Raw genomic sequence first — 13,741 nt, 5'->3', positions numbered from 1 at the left:
CCTGAAGAGTTTTTGTGATCTATTGCCAAAATGTTTCGGATCCTGCCGTGCAATTACCAGTTGTCAGTGCAGAAATGTGGTGTATTGGAAAATGGGACAGTGGGAAACAAGAATTACTCGATATTAACTTCAGCAGGAACTATTTCAGAGATGGTTCAACTGCATGTGTAATGAAAAACCTCTCCAATTATGCAGCAGCCCCGTTTCAAATAACATAAAATACTGAGGAATAAGTGACCTTGCCTGTAACAGCCAGGCTGAGAATGTTCCTGCCTCTTTTTGTTAACTAATTTAAAGATACCCTTTTCTGTGGCTTCTTAATACCTTTCTTATATTCGGAAACAAAATCACAGAAGTGCTGGTTCAAAGGAACCTCTGGTGGTCTCTAGGCCAGCCTCTTGATTTAAGCAGGACTATTGCCAGCACTAGTTGAGGTCGCTGTGGGTTTGTCTAGCTGACTCCTAGAAACTTCCAAGGATGAAGAGTCCCCAGTCTCTGCCTCTGGTGCTGTCATTTCCTTCTGATGCAGAAGTCTCTCCAAATGTCCAACTTCTTCCTGACATTAGTTGCCTGTCTTGGCTTTCAAACTTTCTTCTCTGCTTTTAGCACTAATGCAATGAGAAGAGTGTGACTGAAACGTGAGTTACGTAGATGCCTGAAGCAGATGCTCAGAATGTCAAACTGACATTTTAGGCTTATGCAGAATTGCACAGATCTAAAAGGGAGCATTATGTTGATGCTTTGGAAGTGCTCTTCATGAAGTAGAGCTATATATGTCCTACTCAGATGGGCTGCCTTAGGTGATCAAGACAGCTAGAGCTGAATGTATGCACCTTTTCCTCTGCACTAAGGTTGTGAGTTGCAGTTGCCAACCATTGAAAGAAATTTATTGGAAGAAAGTTAGTCCTAGTGCTGCCTTGAAGAAGGCCAGGGCCATCTGCACCCTTAGTCAGAGTCTGGAGATGACATGCCGTGTCGAGTGTCTCTTCCAATAGCCACTGCTGTATGGTGACTTATCAGAGGCAGATTGAGAGCATGTGTTCTTGTACTACAGCTTGCTGTGGTCTCCTCTCTCACCAGTCAGCAAAGTGGAGAGTTTTGACAAGGAGGTTTAACAGCAGCCAAGGTCCTTTTAGGGTGGAGGGGAAGGTAATCCATAGTAGAGCCCAAGTCCTGCTTCCAACCGGTCTTTTGTGGCAAGGTGACACCAGCTCATCTGGTGTCAGTTCAAGAACTGGTCACCCAGGGAACACCCAGGACCCTTCTCTTTGTCCTGGCCTGGGACTTACTGGTGGCAGCTCAAAGCTTGCTGTGAGACTGGCAAAGGATTAACGTATCTTCAGAGTGTTGTCCAAACGCCTCCTCTGTAACTCCTTCTTGACTCTGGAAAAAGCAGGACCTGAAGTCAGTACTGATTAGCAAGTTGTAAGTTTATCCTAAATATTACACTTTGATCAGAGTGTCAAAGCCCCACAAGGCTGGCTGCTGTTTACACATCTCTGAAGATCATTGCTGGTGTGTTGGCAAATGAATGATTTCACTAAGCTGCATCATTGCTTGTGTAAGGGAACGTGACACATCAGGAGTATGACAAGGTCCTTGCCTGTGCTGTGACACAGATGCTGATGAACTGGTAAGTTGGGAGGGCAAACAAACCCTTCATCTGGATGATAGCGCGGGTGGGGGCAGGGGGTCACAAGCTGAAGCCCAGCAGGTCGGCGTGTCACCCTTTTAGATCAGCAAGGACACAGACATCTACTGCTGGTGAAAGGACCTGTATGAAAGGCGCAGGATTGTTTTGTTTGGGGGTTGTCCCTGGAAGAGTACATTTCAGCCTTAGGGCTTTGAAAAATGGATAGGAAAAGAAAATGCTGCTGTGGAAAAATGTTTTTCCATAATTCCTGGGGGTCCTGGCATCCATAACAAAAGTGACTTTATAACAAACATGCATAATACTGAGCAAACGTTGTCCTTGGTGCCAGACGACATTATGTGGTTGCTCTCCAAAGCCTTACTTTGCAAATGCTGTGTTATTAACTGTGGGGAGGGTGGCCCCGTTGTTCCTCAGGAACAAGAGCCACCTGGTTGGCGTAGGTGACTTAACGGATTCTGCTTGTGAGCAGGATGACACCGAACAAGTTTTCCCCAAGCTGGCAGCTCATGGGAATGGGAGGAGTGTGGATGCAGAGCTGGATGCTAGGAGACCTTACATTTCCCTTAATAGCCCTCCACTTCAAACACGCCAGGTATTTTTTTGGGGGGGGGAAGTTTGGCTTTTGGAGAATGTCCTTTTCATCAGGTAAATGGGTCACTGCAACTCTCACCTTGGTGGAGGATCCCTCCAAGGTGCTCAGGGCAGTACTTTGTATCTCCATGTATTCCCCTGCTCTCGGTCCGAGGGCCTGTGGGGCTCCCCGAACTCAGCCCCCTGCCCGTAAAACCTCCCCGCAGGCAGAGGGGGCTGCCGAAACCACTGGCTGAACCCGGCGCTTTGTTTCTGTTGCGCGTAGCCCTGCTGAAAAGGACTCGCTGGAAGATTTTAAAACATCCCTTGCGTTTATAAAACCAAATACCCTTTATAATCTAAATCAGACCGGAGTGGTTTGCAGCAGTGTTTTTTATCTTCAAATAAACACTGCAATGTGTTTTCCAAAGTTGGGTTCCCTCATTAATCTCTTCAGATATTTGGACTTAAATTGCATCTTTTTGTTTGTTTTTCTTTCTTTCTTTAAAGCAGTCGCGAGTCTTCTACTGTGAGATGTAATCATAAAAGGCCTTGCAAAAAACCCCCGTGTGACTGGGCTCGTCGAAACACGTTTTGAAACGGTCCAGGAATGTCTGAAACTTTATGTTGGTCTTTCATAACTTACAACCCCATCTGGCTGCCTTGCGCTTTGAAAACCTGTTCAGAGATGACCCTTTGCCATGGTTTGTAGGGGAAAGCCCACCTGGCCACGGCTCGTCCCTGGTCCCAAGCACAGCTCTCCAAGCATCCTGCCTAGAAACACTTTGTAGTGCTTTTAGGAAAGCAAATTTTGTTTGGTGCGTATGTGGAGGGGAGAAGCATGGCCTTAGGAAGCAAAAACTTTCCTTGATCGAACGCTGCCAGCTGGCATACTCCAGGCTTGTCACAGCAGCGGGTTATTTTCATCCCCGCGCTCTGAGGTCCCTATGACCGTGGGCCACAAGGAAGAAAACTGCTGTAGAGCATGTACAGGAGCATCTCGTTTGCTGCTCCATCTTCTGATAAAGGGCTGTGGGCACCTTACCCTATTCATGTGGAATTTAAAAGTATGCGTCTGCTCTGGTTTATTGCTCTAAATTTGGCCTGCGTTAACAGTGGCTGGCAAAGACTTGATGGGGTGTATTCCTGCTCCTGTGTTCCCCACTTCAAGCAGGGGATTGTGGCTAGTGAATTCCCCCCAGGAAAGAGGGCAAAGGCAGGCAGGGCGTCTCCCAGGGCCGGCGTGTTCCCGTGGCAAGGAGGAGCCTGAGCTTGTGCTTGTTTACCTGCACCAGTTGCATGTAAATGCCCCTATGTATGCAATGCTGTTTGCTTAGAAGGGGATTAGCAGGGTTTGTCTTCCATCACCAGCACGGAAAAATGCATGTGCAATGTGCAAGGGGAGGGGGAGTTACTGTAATTACTGCTGACGGTGTGGGTGGCTGTCCCAAAAACGAGCTCTCCGGAGAGCTGGCTGGGCTGCTAGAGTCGATGTTAAAGCGCGCATCCCGGCGTGGTCTGGGGGAGGCACAGCCCTGGCCGAGTGGTTGCACGCAAAACCAAGAGAGGCTCACGTGGGGTGCGTCCTAGGGCTTAGGAAATGGCGGGTGCCTTTGCCATTACGCGGTTGAGCTTTTGCATCCAAAAGGTCGTTTCTCTTGAAGAAAGAGGTTCCCCAGCTGCTGCATCCTTCTGCTCTGGGTTGTCCCACAGTCACAGATCTGCCCCTCCAAGGTGACTGCCTTGGGTAAGTGTATTGAAAATGGGTGGCAAAAGCATCATTGCTGTGTCACGCTACCGCTTACCTAAGTTTTGGGGGGGGTTCCTCTTACGGTTGAAGGAACATAGACCCCAGGATAATTCCTCAAACCCAATACCAGCTTCCGAACCAAGGGTCTCCCAACAGAGAACACCTTCCAACGTCCTTTGTGGTCTCCTGGCAAAAGGACGATGCAAAGTGGTGATCTGTGCCATTCGTCACGGGGTCTGAAGGTGGCTTCTGTAACAGGTAAGTGAAGAGGGAATGTCCTCTTTAATGGGAATTTCTCAGCTCCAGTCCCTCTTCAGACAAGCAGTAGCTTTTCAACAGATTTATGGAATATGCCTTCTATACCATCCCATCACAAGTGTCTAGTGAGGGTAAGTCTCACCTGATACTTTTTTTTAAACCATCATAGTGTCGTCCCCAGCTCTCTGAGGACAAAGGTGAAGCCTAATGATGTTTTGATGTGACAAAATAAGGTGTATCTGCTCTGGTCTGACATTACTTAAATAGCAATGGTGGTGTGATACAGGGCCTGTGGATAGAGGCAGAACATACTTCATCGTGTGTAAAGGTAGCAGATGTTGCTTTTTCCATGGATAGGGATGTAGCAAGTTAGAAATACAGAAACATGCTTCACAAATATGTATTTCACATTGATCATATTAATGCACCAGCAGATGAATCCTCCAGTAGTACCTGGGATGATGAGGAAGTTCATGGTTATCATGACCCAGCAAATCCTTAAGATGATGGCTGGTTCATCACCCAGGGAAAACCTTTTCATCCTTCCAAAAACTCTCCAGGCAAATGTAGCAGTTTTAGTCCTGGTCCAGGCAACCACAAGGAGGTGGCCATGGGTCCACGGTAACTTTATTCATGCAGTGCACTAATTCCTGAAGTCCGGAGTAATAGCCTGACAACAGAAAGGCTGAAATGGCATCTGAGAAGTGTTCCAGTCATCTTTTGCTACTGCTCCAGGTGCCAGGATAATGTATTTTCCTAAGCTTACTTCCCAGAAACCTGGTACACCCTTGGGTTTAACCAACCATTGCAGAAGCTGAGTTGGTATTTTACAAGAAGACGTCAATGCTGGCACTCCTGGTTAGAGTGATAAAAAATATCCTCCGTTGCCCATGTTTTCTCCTCATCATTACGGGCCTGAACATCACAGATCTGAGAGGTTTCTACCTGACCGTTGAATTTTACATGACAGCCCAACCATTTCAGCAAAGACTTTCTCTTCTCCTCTCCCCTTTCCTGTTACAGAAACAACCTTTTCAAACTTGAAAGTCCTGTTGCTTTTGTCATGAACTTTTTTCATAATTCTCCAGGGTGAAAAAAGCTGACAAATGTCTTGTCTTCATGGTCTTTTATTCAGTAATAAGTGTCTTCTCCATGCAAATTTCATTGGTAAATATCTAGTCAATAAGGCTTTTCAAAGGTATCCCTCTTTTTTTGTTTTTTGTTTTTTGTTTTTTTTTAAGAAAAGAAAGGTGTGTTTCTCTTATTTTTAAAGCAGCCCACGATGAATGTCTTTCAAAACCTTCAGAGAGACTGAGGAGTTCACAATGTCAGAGCTCATGCCTGTTGCTCTATGGAGTCTGTGATTATAACACTTTTAAATGACAACAAGCAAAAACCGTTGCGAGTTGTAAAATATTTTCCCATCTCAGTTTTTAAATGTTGGGGTAAAGCAATCTGCAGTCACCGCTTTGAGTTTCTTAGTGGCAACAAAGCAGTGAGCTTGCTTATCAATGTGCTTCAAAGCTTAATTAAAAATTCTATATAAGAGATCTGTGATTTTTGAGGTAGATGTCCTTGACTCAAAATAACTTTAAAGGCCATGGAAAATCTATCATATGACTTGTATTTTAGGTGTAAAATGTAGGCATATTTAGATCAGTGCCCATCAAGGATAAGACATACTGAAGTGGTTGTTAAATCAGGTGTTGCACATCCACAGAAAGCTGCTGCAAAGCCGCATTTGAAACAATAGTTCTGCCTTTAAAATTTGGGTTTGTGCCAGCTTTTACAAAGAGTAAGAAACAATTGTTTCCTTGTATGCTAGGCTTGCGTGTGCCTTGTTGTTTCTTGGTCATCACTCCTCCTCCCGTTTGTGCTCCACTGTCTCTGTCCTTCGGCTGACGAACTCCTGGCTCACAGCAACGCTGTGGCCCATCTTGAAGTACGTACCTTAAAACGGGTAGTGTTTAATGTCCTTCAGCCACTGTTACTTGAGTCCTAAACCTATTCTTTCTGCTGGATGTGCTTGTCCTCCCCACCATACAAGTTCATTGTCCAACATCTTCTGTTGATGCCATAAATGAATATTATATCCTGGGCATGGAGGAACTCCATCCACAGCAGCCCTCCCTTCAGCTGCCTTTCCCTCTCCATCCTACTCACCACCTCTGCACTTGCTGCTCTTTGGACATACTGGTCTTCTCCTGACTTGGCAGATTTCTTAGAGATATTTGCTGCCAGGGGCACGTGTCAGTTCCTTCAGGGACACTAGTCCTCTTTTTACCTTCCCACCTGCCCCGGTTCCTTCCCTGAACTCAAGTTTACTGAATTGTTCTTGATATTACAGATGCCAGAACTGGATATCTGGATATAAAATCCATCAATGGCTGGTGGTAACTTCCATTTCCTGACCCTGTTTCTCATAAGCCATTCTGCCTTTGTCTCTGAAGTCAATAACGCTGTCTTTGTGAAAGTCGAGGCTTCACATTGATTTAGCAGATTGATTCGTTTTTTTCAGGCTTACTGGCCTATCTTTACTCCCATTTGCCTCCACACAGCACCGCTTTCTTCTCTCGTTGTTCTCTCTTTTGCATAAGGATTTTTCCGTGACCCCGTCGTACTCCTTTTCCCTCCCATTCCTCATGTTGCGGTCCCTTCTCTGGCAGCCAACGCATGCGTCTGCTCTGCCGAGGATCCCTGCTCACATTTTCCACAGTGCTTGTGCAAGTGGTTGCTGGCCTTCCTTCCTTCCGTCCTTACTTCTTCGTGCCTCCTCTTCTTCCTCCTAGTGAGCCCAGAAACATCGTCTTCCACCGCTGGCCCCCAGCACTCCATAGGCTGTCCCCACGGGGATGGGTAAGGATGCAGCCAGCTGGTCTTTGCTCCGGGACAGCCCATCCAGGACAGACATGGGAACATTCTCATTCAACACGCTCCCACCAGCCTCAGGAACAAACACGGCACGATGAACGTCTCCCACCGGCACCCTCTGCTCCACGTGGTTGTCGGCCTCAGGCTCAGACTGAAGTCTTTGTGTCTAAGGACTGCCACGAGCAAGGGTCTTGCTTGACCGTGAGGGTCCAGAAACAGGGATGTGTGGTCCTTGCCTGGCAGCAGGGTGCTTAGCAGCCAGGGAGACAAGTCCCAGGCTCCTGCTGTGACAAGGGACCATCTTAAAAGGAAGGTGGTGGCCTGATTTTCCAGCTCTTATAAGGAAAAATGCTTCAGATGTGGCAGCTAGAGCCAGAAGCAAGGAGTGCTTATGTTGTGCGCTGTGTGCGTGTTAGATCTGCATTAATAGAAAGGGGTTTGTTTTTGTTTTTGTTCTCTATTGTTAGAAAGAAAAACATCTTCACCGTGCCAGGTAGAAGAAAGAACATGGTGAATAACTGAGGTGAGATCATTCTATGACTTCATGAGTAGTCATGAAGTGCTACAATTGAAGGAAACTATCATTTACCACCTGTTATTTAGCAGACGGGCACAGCTGAAACTCGGCTCCACTGCAGACTTTATTGTTTCCCTGTCAAATCCTAAGAGGCTGAGATACCTCCTAGGAGACCACTAATCACTGCTGGGGTTGGGTGTTGCTGGCAGCACTAAATGAATCTTAAAAGGTTTGGTGGTTCAGATTAGCATCAAAGAGGCTGAATGCTTCCCCTGAGTTCCAGGTCATGCTAAACCTTTAATAAAAATCCTACACTGAGACTCGGTATGAAAGGAAAGAGCGGGCAGGCTTATTGACTGCATCTGGCATGACCAGTCCCTTACCTAAAATTAGCTAAACTCCTGGCATCCTGTGTCAGCATGCACTCGGGCTTGGGCAAACCCCAGCTGGTCCCTCGGGAGCTCTGTCCTCCGCACTCGCTCCGAAATGCCGGTGTGGCACCCAGGCATGGTCTTCCAGCACCATCTAATCTTGGAGGACGTTAGTCATTCATTCGCCAAAAGTGGGGACCCATGAAAATCAAGTTTCCAATGGAAAAAAAACCAACTAGAAAAAGTAACAAGCAGAAAACCGCATGGTTCTTTGGGGTCTTTTCCCCATTCTTCTGTACTATGGTAAAAAACCCATGTCATTCTGTGGGCAGATCCGTCAAGGATGCCCTGTCTTCCCACCGGCAGACCGTCTGGTTTGCCATAAGGTGTGATTCTGCCTGATCCCATCCCTGTGAGAGGGATTTGCTGATGTCTAATAAAAGCTGTGCACATGCTTCTTCCCTGGGGAGTGGGAGAGGGAACAATTCACCAGGTTTCTTTCTCCTCTGACCATCTACTGGAACTTGTAGAAACTTAATAGCTTTCAGACTCCCAGCCTGCTGCTAAATTTGTTGCAATTTGCCGGGTGGTTTAAAAATTGTTGGTGAAGAGGGGCCGCTGGACAGACAAACGTGTACTTGAATAAGCTTCATTCCCTTCGGATATCCCTCTAAAAATGGGAATGGTCCTAACTGGTTGGAGAGGATCTCATCAAAGGTGAGGCAATCGTTTGTCTCGGAGTCCTGGGACCAAATCTGTATGAACACCCTTGTTTGCCAGAGCCAGGTAGGTGCTTGGTGCCTTCTCCACTAGAAAACTTGGCCACAGCCTCCCTCGATTCCCTTAAGGGCTGGCTACACCTTGCGGCGTAGGGTCAGTCTGCTGCTTTCTCAGAAACCCTACCCCGGCTCCCTTTCGCCTGACACAGTACCTAATTCATAACCTCATGTTTTCCTCTTGACGCCATCCCCCCAAAATAATAATTAGAAAGCGTGTGGGAAACCAATTTACAGAAGGTTGGCAACCTCTCTCCCACATCCGACGGAGGATTTGCTCTGTCCAGCTGCCCTCCTCTCGTGGTAGATCCAGCCCCTCTGCCCCGTCTGCAGGCGGGCTGATCCCCGTCCAGCTTGGCCACTGGTGGGGTGCAGAAAGTCTTCCCAGAGAGTTTTTAACACCCCGTGGATCTGCGGAACGGGTGGAGCAGAAAGGATCAGGGAGAGTTGAAGTAGACCAGCCTTTCCACCGGCAGCGAGCACCAGCTCCTTTCTTACAGGGAACTAGCCAAACGGTGGCTGGAAGGAGGTCGTGTCTCAGGCTTAAGCCTTCTGTGACTTTCTGACCTGGCCCCCTGTCAGGTGAATCTTGGATTAGCCTTATTTTGCATAAAAGACAGGCAGGATGAGTAGGGTGTTGCTAGCAAACCGGTTTTCACTGGTGGGAGCGAGCTTCAGTTCTAAGCACGGTGGAAACCACGCTGGAGCTGATGTTCCTGCCCTAGACGTGTTCTAAGCGCCGTAGTTTCTGCTTACAAGGGGATGTGGGTCTCGTACTGCAAGTAGGTGCTTTTCTTCCACCATGTTCTTCAAGTCTTTCCTTAGATTCCTCTGGTTCTTCCCACTTTTTCCTATTCCTGTCCTCACCGGCGTCACTCCTAAGATCTTGGCTTGCCCACCTAGCAACAGTGGGGTCCACATCAACCATACGAAGATTGTAAGATCATCTTTCTGAGAGATTATTTCAAATCTGGGAAGATGCAGGGACGTGTGTCACAAAGAAAGCAGGTTTTTTCCCTTGCCCCGGATGAAGCAGCACGAGCTGGCCTATTAATTTGCTGTGGCAGGAGCGAGTTACAAAGTCATCCTAAAGCAGTTTACAGAAGCATAGGACACAGGCTTGAAAGGGAATGTGACCAGGTCCATACTGCTGTCCTCAGCTGCGCCTAACTTCTCCTGGCAGAGATTTCACCACCTGAACGTACAGTCTTCCAGGATGTATGGGGAGGAATGGAGCGAGCAGCAGGAGCCTCCCTGAGTGCAGCGCTCTGGCTCAATTTGCAAGAGTGGCCCACAAATGTCCCCAGTTGCCCTAACAAGGCAAGCAATTAAAAGGGGCAGCGTTAAAGAGAATGAAGAGACCATTTAGGAAGGGTCACAAAGCCGACAGGATGGTGTGGGATTAGCAGGAGATTATTCAAGACTTCAGGAACCGCAGAAAAGCAGAAGAAAGGCCAAGTGGTCCTGTTTTTGCAAGGTGGAGGAGAGGATAGAAGCTCCCGGAGGTCGAAGCAGCGGCTGGTGTTTGCTGGGAGGCTGCGTTGTGTGGGGCAATCGGCCTTGGTCCGTGGGGATGGAGCGATGCTACGGAATGACCTGCCTGGCCAAAGCCCCGTGCCCAGCCTCACGGCCTGGAAAGGGGCTGGGAAAGGCAGGACGTTTTCAACTAAACCCTGCAAAGAGAATCTTCGAATGAGCAAAAGCTTCAACAGTTTAAACTCAAGGGACTATGGACTAAGCAAGTCTGTGAAAAGAAGAAAATAATCAGCTGTTTAAAATCCAGAATAACGAACCTTGTCAGAGGAAAAAGTGAAAAAGTTTCATTTTTAAGAATGAATTGGCCAAAACTGGTATTGCCTAGGTGTGGCCAGATGCTTTCTTTAACGGAGATGTTACAACTGCTGGCTACCGTGTGCTGAGAAAGGAGATAATGAATGAAAGAGATAAGGGTGGTGCTTTATGCTAATGGCAGCATTACCTGGTTTAGACTGAGGGGTAACTCGGAACAGACTGTATGTAGATCAACGCGCTAATTAGTAAAGCCCAAGAGGGAGTACTCCGTGCACGCCTGTGTGTATAACTGACTACCTCATCAAACAAGGCCCAGGATGGATGTCTCTCTACAGGCTTATTTGCAACGTGTGAAAACAAAACCTGTATTTGCATAGAGAATTTAATTCTAGGACACATCTGTGGAGATTGCCTGCAGGCCACAGCCAAGTCTCATGAGAGTTTCTAAGTGCGCTGGATGATAATTTCCCAGCAGAGCATGCATCCATCCAGCACACGCTGTCTCCCTTTCAGATTCATGGCGATAGGTAAAGAAGAATTCGTCGCTGAGCTACCGGCAGTTCATTGCCTCGTTACAATCAACGTGAGCAAAGTCAGGACAATTGTAGGTAGTCATATATTAATTTGGATTTTTAAAGAGACTAATTTTCCCCAAAGTGAAGACAATACAAATTGCAGTTTATCCTGAAGAAAACTTAGGCAAATTTAGTGAAATTTGACTGAAAAGTGAGTTGCTTAAGAAGAGTTTAGCAGATGACCAAAAGCCGTAGTTAAAGCAGAGGCTGGTTTTGCTGTTGCTCTGTGCAACGCTCCAGCTGAATGCGAAATCTTGAGGACAGACAACACGTATCTGTTAAATGGGCTGAAACCCTGCTCCTTGCCAGACCCCAGAAGAGAGGCGTTACTGCTAACGACCGGCAAATAGGGGATCTCAGTCCACAAAAAAAATCAGCTCCAAGCCCACTTCTTTTAAAAGTCAGCTTGAAGTAAAATATAAGATCATTGTATGCATCTTGGAGCCAACGACATGGGCCGTACCTCCAAAAGGAGGTGCTGTGTCTCAGGCAGCCACGACTTCCAAGAAGGATCCAGCAGGCACAACGCTTCAGTAGCCCCGCGCGGGATGAATGAGGTGCTGGGGGTGAAGAGCCAGAGGAGCAGCGAAGAGGTGTGAGCAGGTGGTTTATCCTTCCAGCGCTGGAAGGATTTATCCGGGCGGTGTCGTGATGGACACCGAACCCCTCTGGGTAGCTCTGCAGTCTAACTTTTCAACAAGATGTTTAAGAGAGCGTTTAAAAGGCACTTTCTGCCCTCACCCGTGCCTCTCCGGACCCCTGTTCCTACCTGCCCAGCAGCACAAATCCTTCCTCGGCGCTTACCTTCAGCGCAGCACGCGCTTTCCTGCCTCCCGACAAAACTCCGGGGCGTTTTCCCGGAGTCCCCGACGCCCTGCCTGCAGCCACGTGTTTTTTGACAACCGGAGGGATGCCCCAGCCCTCGGAGGGCTGCAGAGCTCGCCGGGACGAGGTCACGGTCCTGCTTCTTCTGGGTGAGGAGTGAGAGGTGACGCACGTGCACGCGTCTGTGGCGGTGGCTGCGGAAACATCGATACCCCCCCCCCCAAGAGCTTTCATTTTTTTTGAGAGCGAAACACAGGAGCAAAACCGCAGCATGCACTAAGTGGCGATTTCTTGTTATCGCTGTTTACAAGGAGCTTAGTAAGAAGCGTGGGTCAGTGGGACAACACGAGCGCTTTCTGTTAGCGTTGGGAAGAACCAAAAATAAGAACATCTAGTTCCTGTCTCTGTGGGAACAGATTCCCGCTCCTCTCCCCTCCCTCCCCGCCGTGAGACATTTTGGTTTATGATCCTGGTTTTACAGAGGCAGAGACCGGATTGGTAAGTCCAATCTAAGAGCTGGCATGTTTTAAAAGCCATCAGATTTCCAGAGGTACTGAGATATGGGGGACCTTCGTCACAGCCACCATGAGCTGCGGGTGCTCTGTGCCTCTGCAAATCAGGGTGCTGCTTTCAGTGCCAAAACACAGAATTAATCCACGTTAGGGTCTCTAGCTTTCAGACCACTGGTCACCAGGGCCGGACCTTGGTCTCTCAAGGCTTTCCAAGGGGCATTTTCATTCTCCTTTGAAGGTTCCTAGCTCCTTCACCTGCTCCGGACATGACCCTCTGCCCCACCAGCAGCTCCAGGTCCAGGATTGATCCCCAACACGTCTACCTTTGTTGCCCATCAGATCCTGGGATGGAAAACGCTTTCTGGAGGGCGGTCTGTTAGACTCCCTGGGGAAGGGCACATCCCTCCGTGTTCCCTCGGAGGAGGATGTATAACGGGAGCGGACCGGTCCCACTGCAGCTTCCCCGCTTTCTCATCTGGGACGTCAGTCAAATCCAGTAAAAGGAGGTGGGAGCTGCTGCCAGAACCGGTGGCTGCAAACTGGAGGCTTTTACCAGGCTGGGGACCTAACGGGTCTGCGTGTTTACGCCGGCGCCGCGTGGCACAGCCTGCCTAACGGGGCTGCGCAAACCTTTCTGCTCCCGTTCGGACCGAGGTCGCGTCTGGTCCGCGGCTCTGCAGGTTTGGGAATGGGCAGGAGTGAAAAATTAGCACTGTTCGTGCCGAGGCCTGGCAGAGCCTCAGCTAATGAGGTAAACAGAAGCATATAAAGAGAGAAAACCTGCATGACCTTACGCCTTTCCGCAAACAACCCTTTCCAGTAGCACCTGGCGCTTTGCTGCGGGCTGGGAGAGGAACTTCGGTGCTGGAGCGGAGCTTTTGGCTTTCAGAGCCGGGGCGGAAAATCCGGTAAAATTGAGTGGATGTCTTGCGGGGGGGAAGAGCGAGAAGTTAAGGAGGGCGTGGGGGCCGTGGGAAGCAGGAGAGGGAAGCGGGCGGCGCGGGGATGCCGAGAGAGGCGGCGGGTCTGTCCGCATGACACTGAGTGTTGCTCAGGCAGGCATACCTATTGCAGTAGTCACGTCGGCTACCACTAGCCATGGGGCTGCACAAGCAGGTCGCGGAGCGCAGGCTGGCCGCCCTCGCCCTTTACTCACCTTCTCGGGCCGGTTTTGCCACAGACGTGGGGTTTTTGTGCTGCCTCAGCTGCAGGCAGGGCCCGAGCGAGACGGTTTATTACCGGCCGGGCCGCGTCCCCACCTGCAGCCAGCG

This window comes from Haliaeetus albicilla, chromosome 6, assembly GCF_947461875.1.
Source record: "Haliaeetus albicilla chromosome 6, bHalAlb1.1, whole genome shotgun sequence".
NCBI classification, from domain to species: domain Eukaryota; kingdom Metazoa; phylum Chordata; class Aves; order Accipitriformes; family Accipitridae; genus Haliaeetus; species Haliaeetus albicilla.
Note: the sequence above shows the minus strand (reverse complement) of the source record.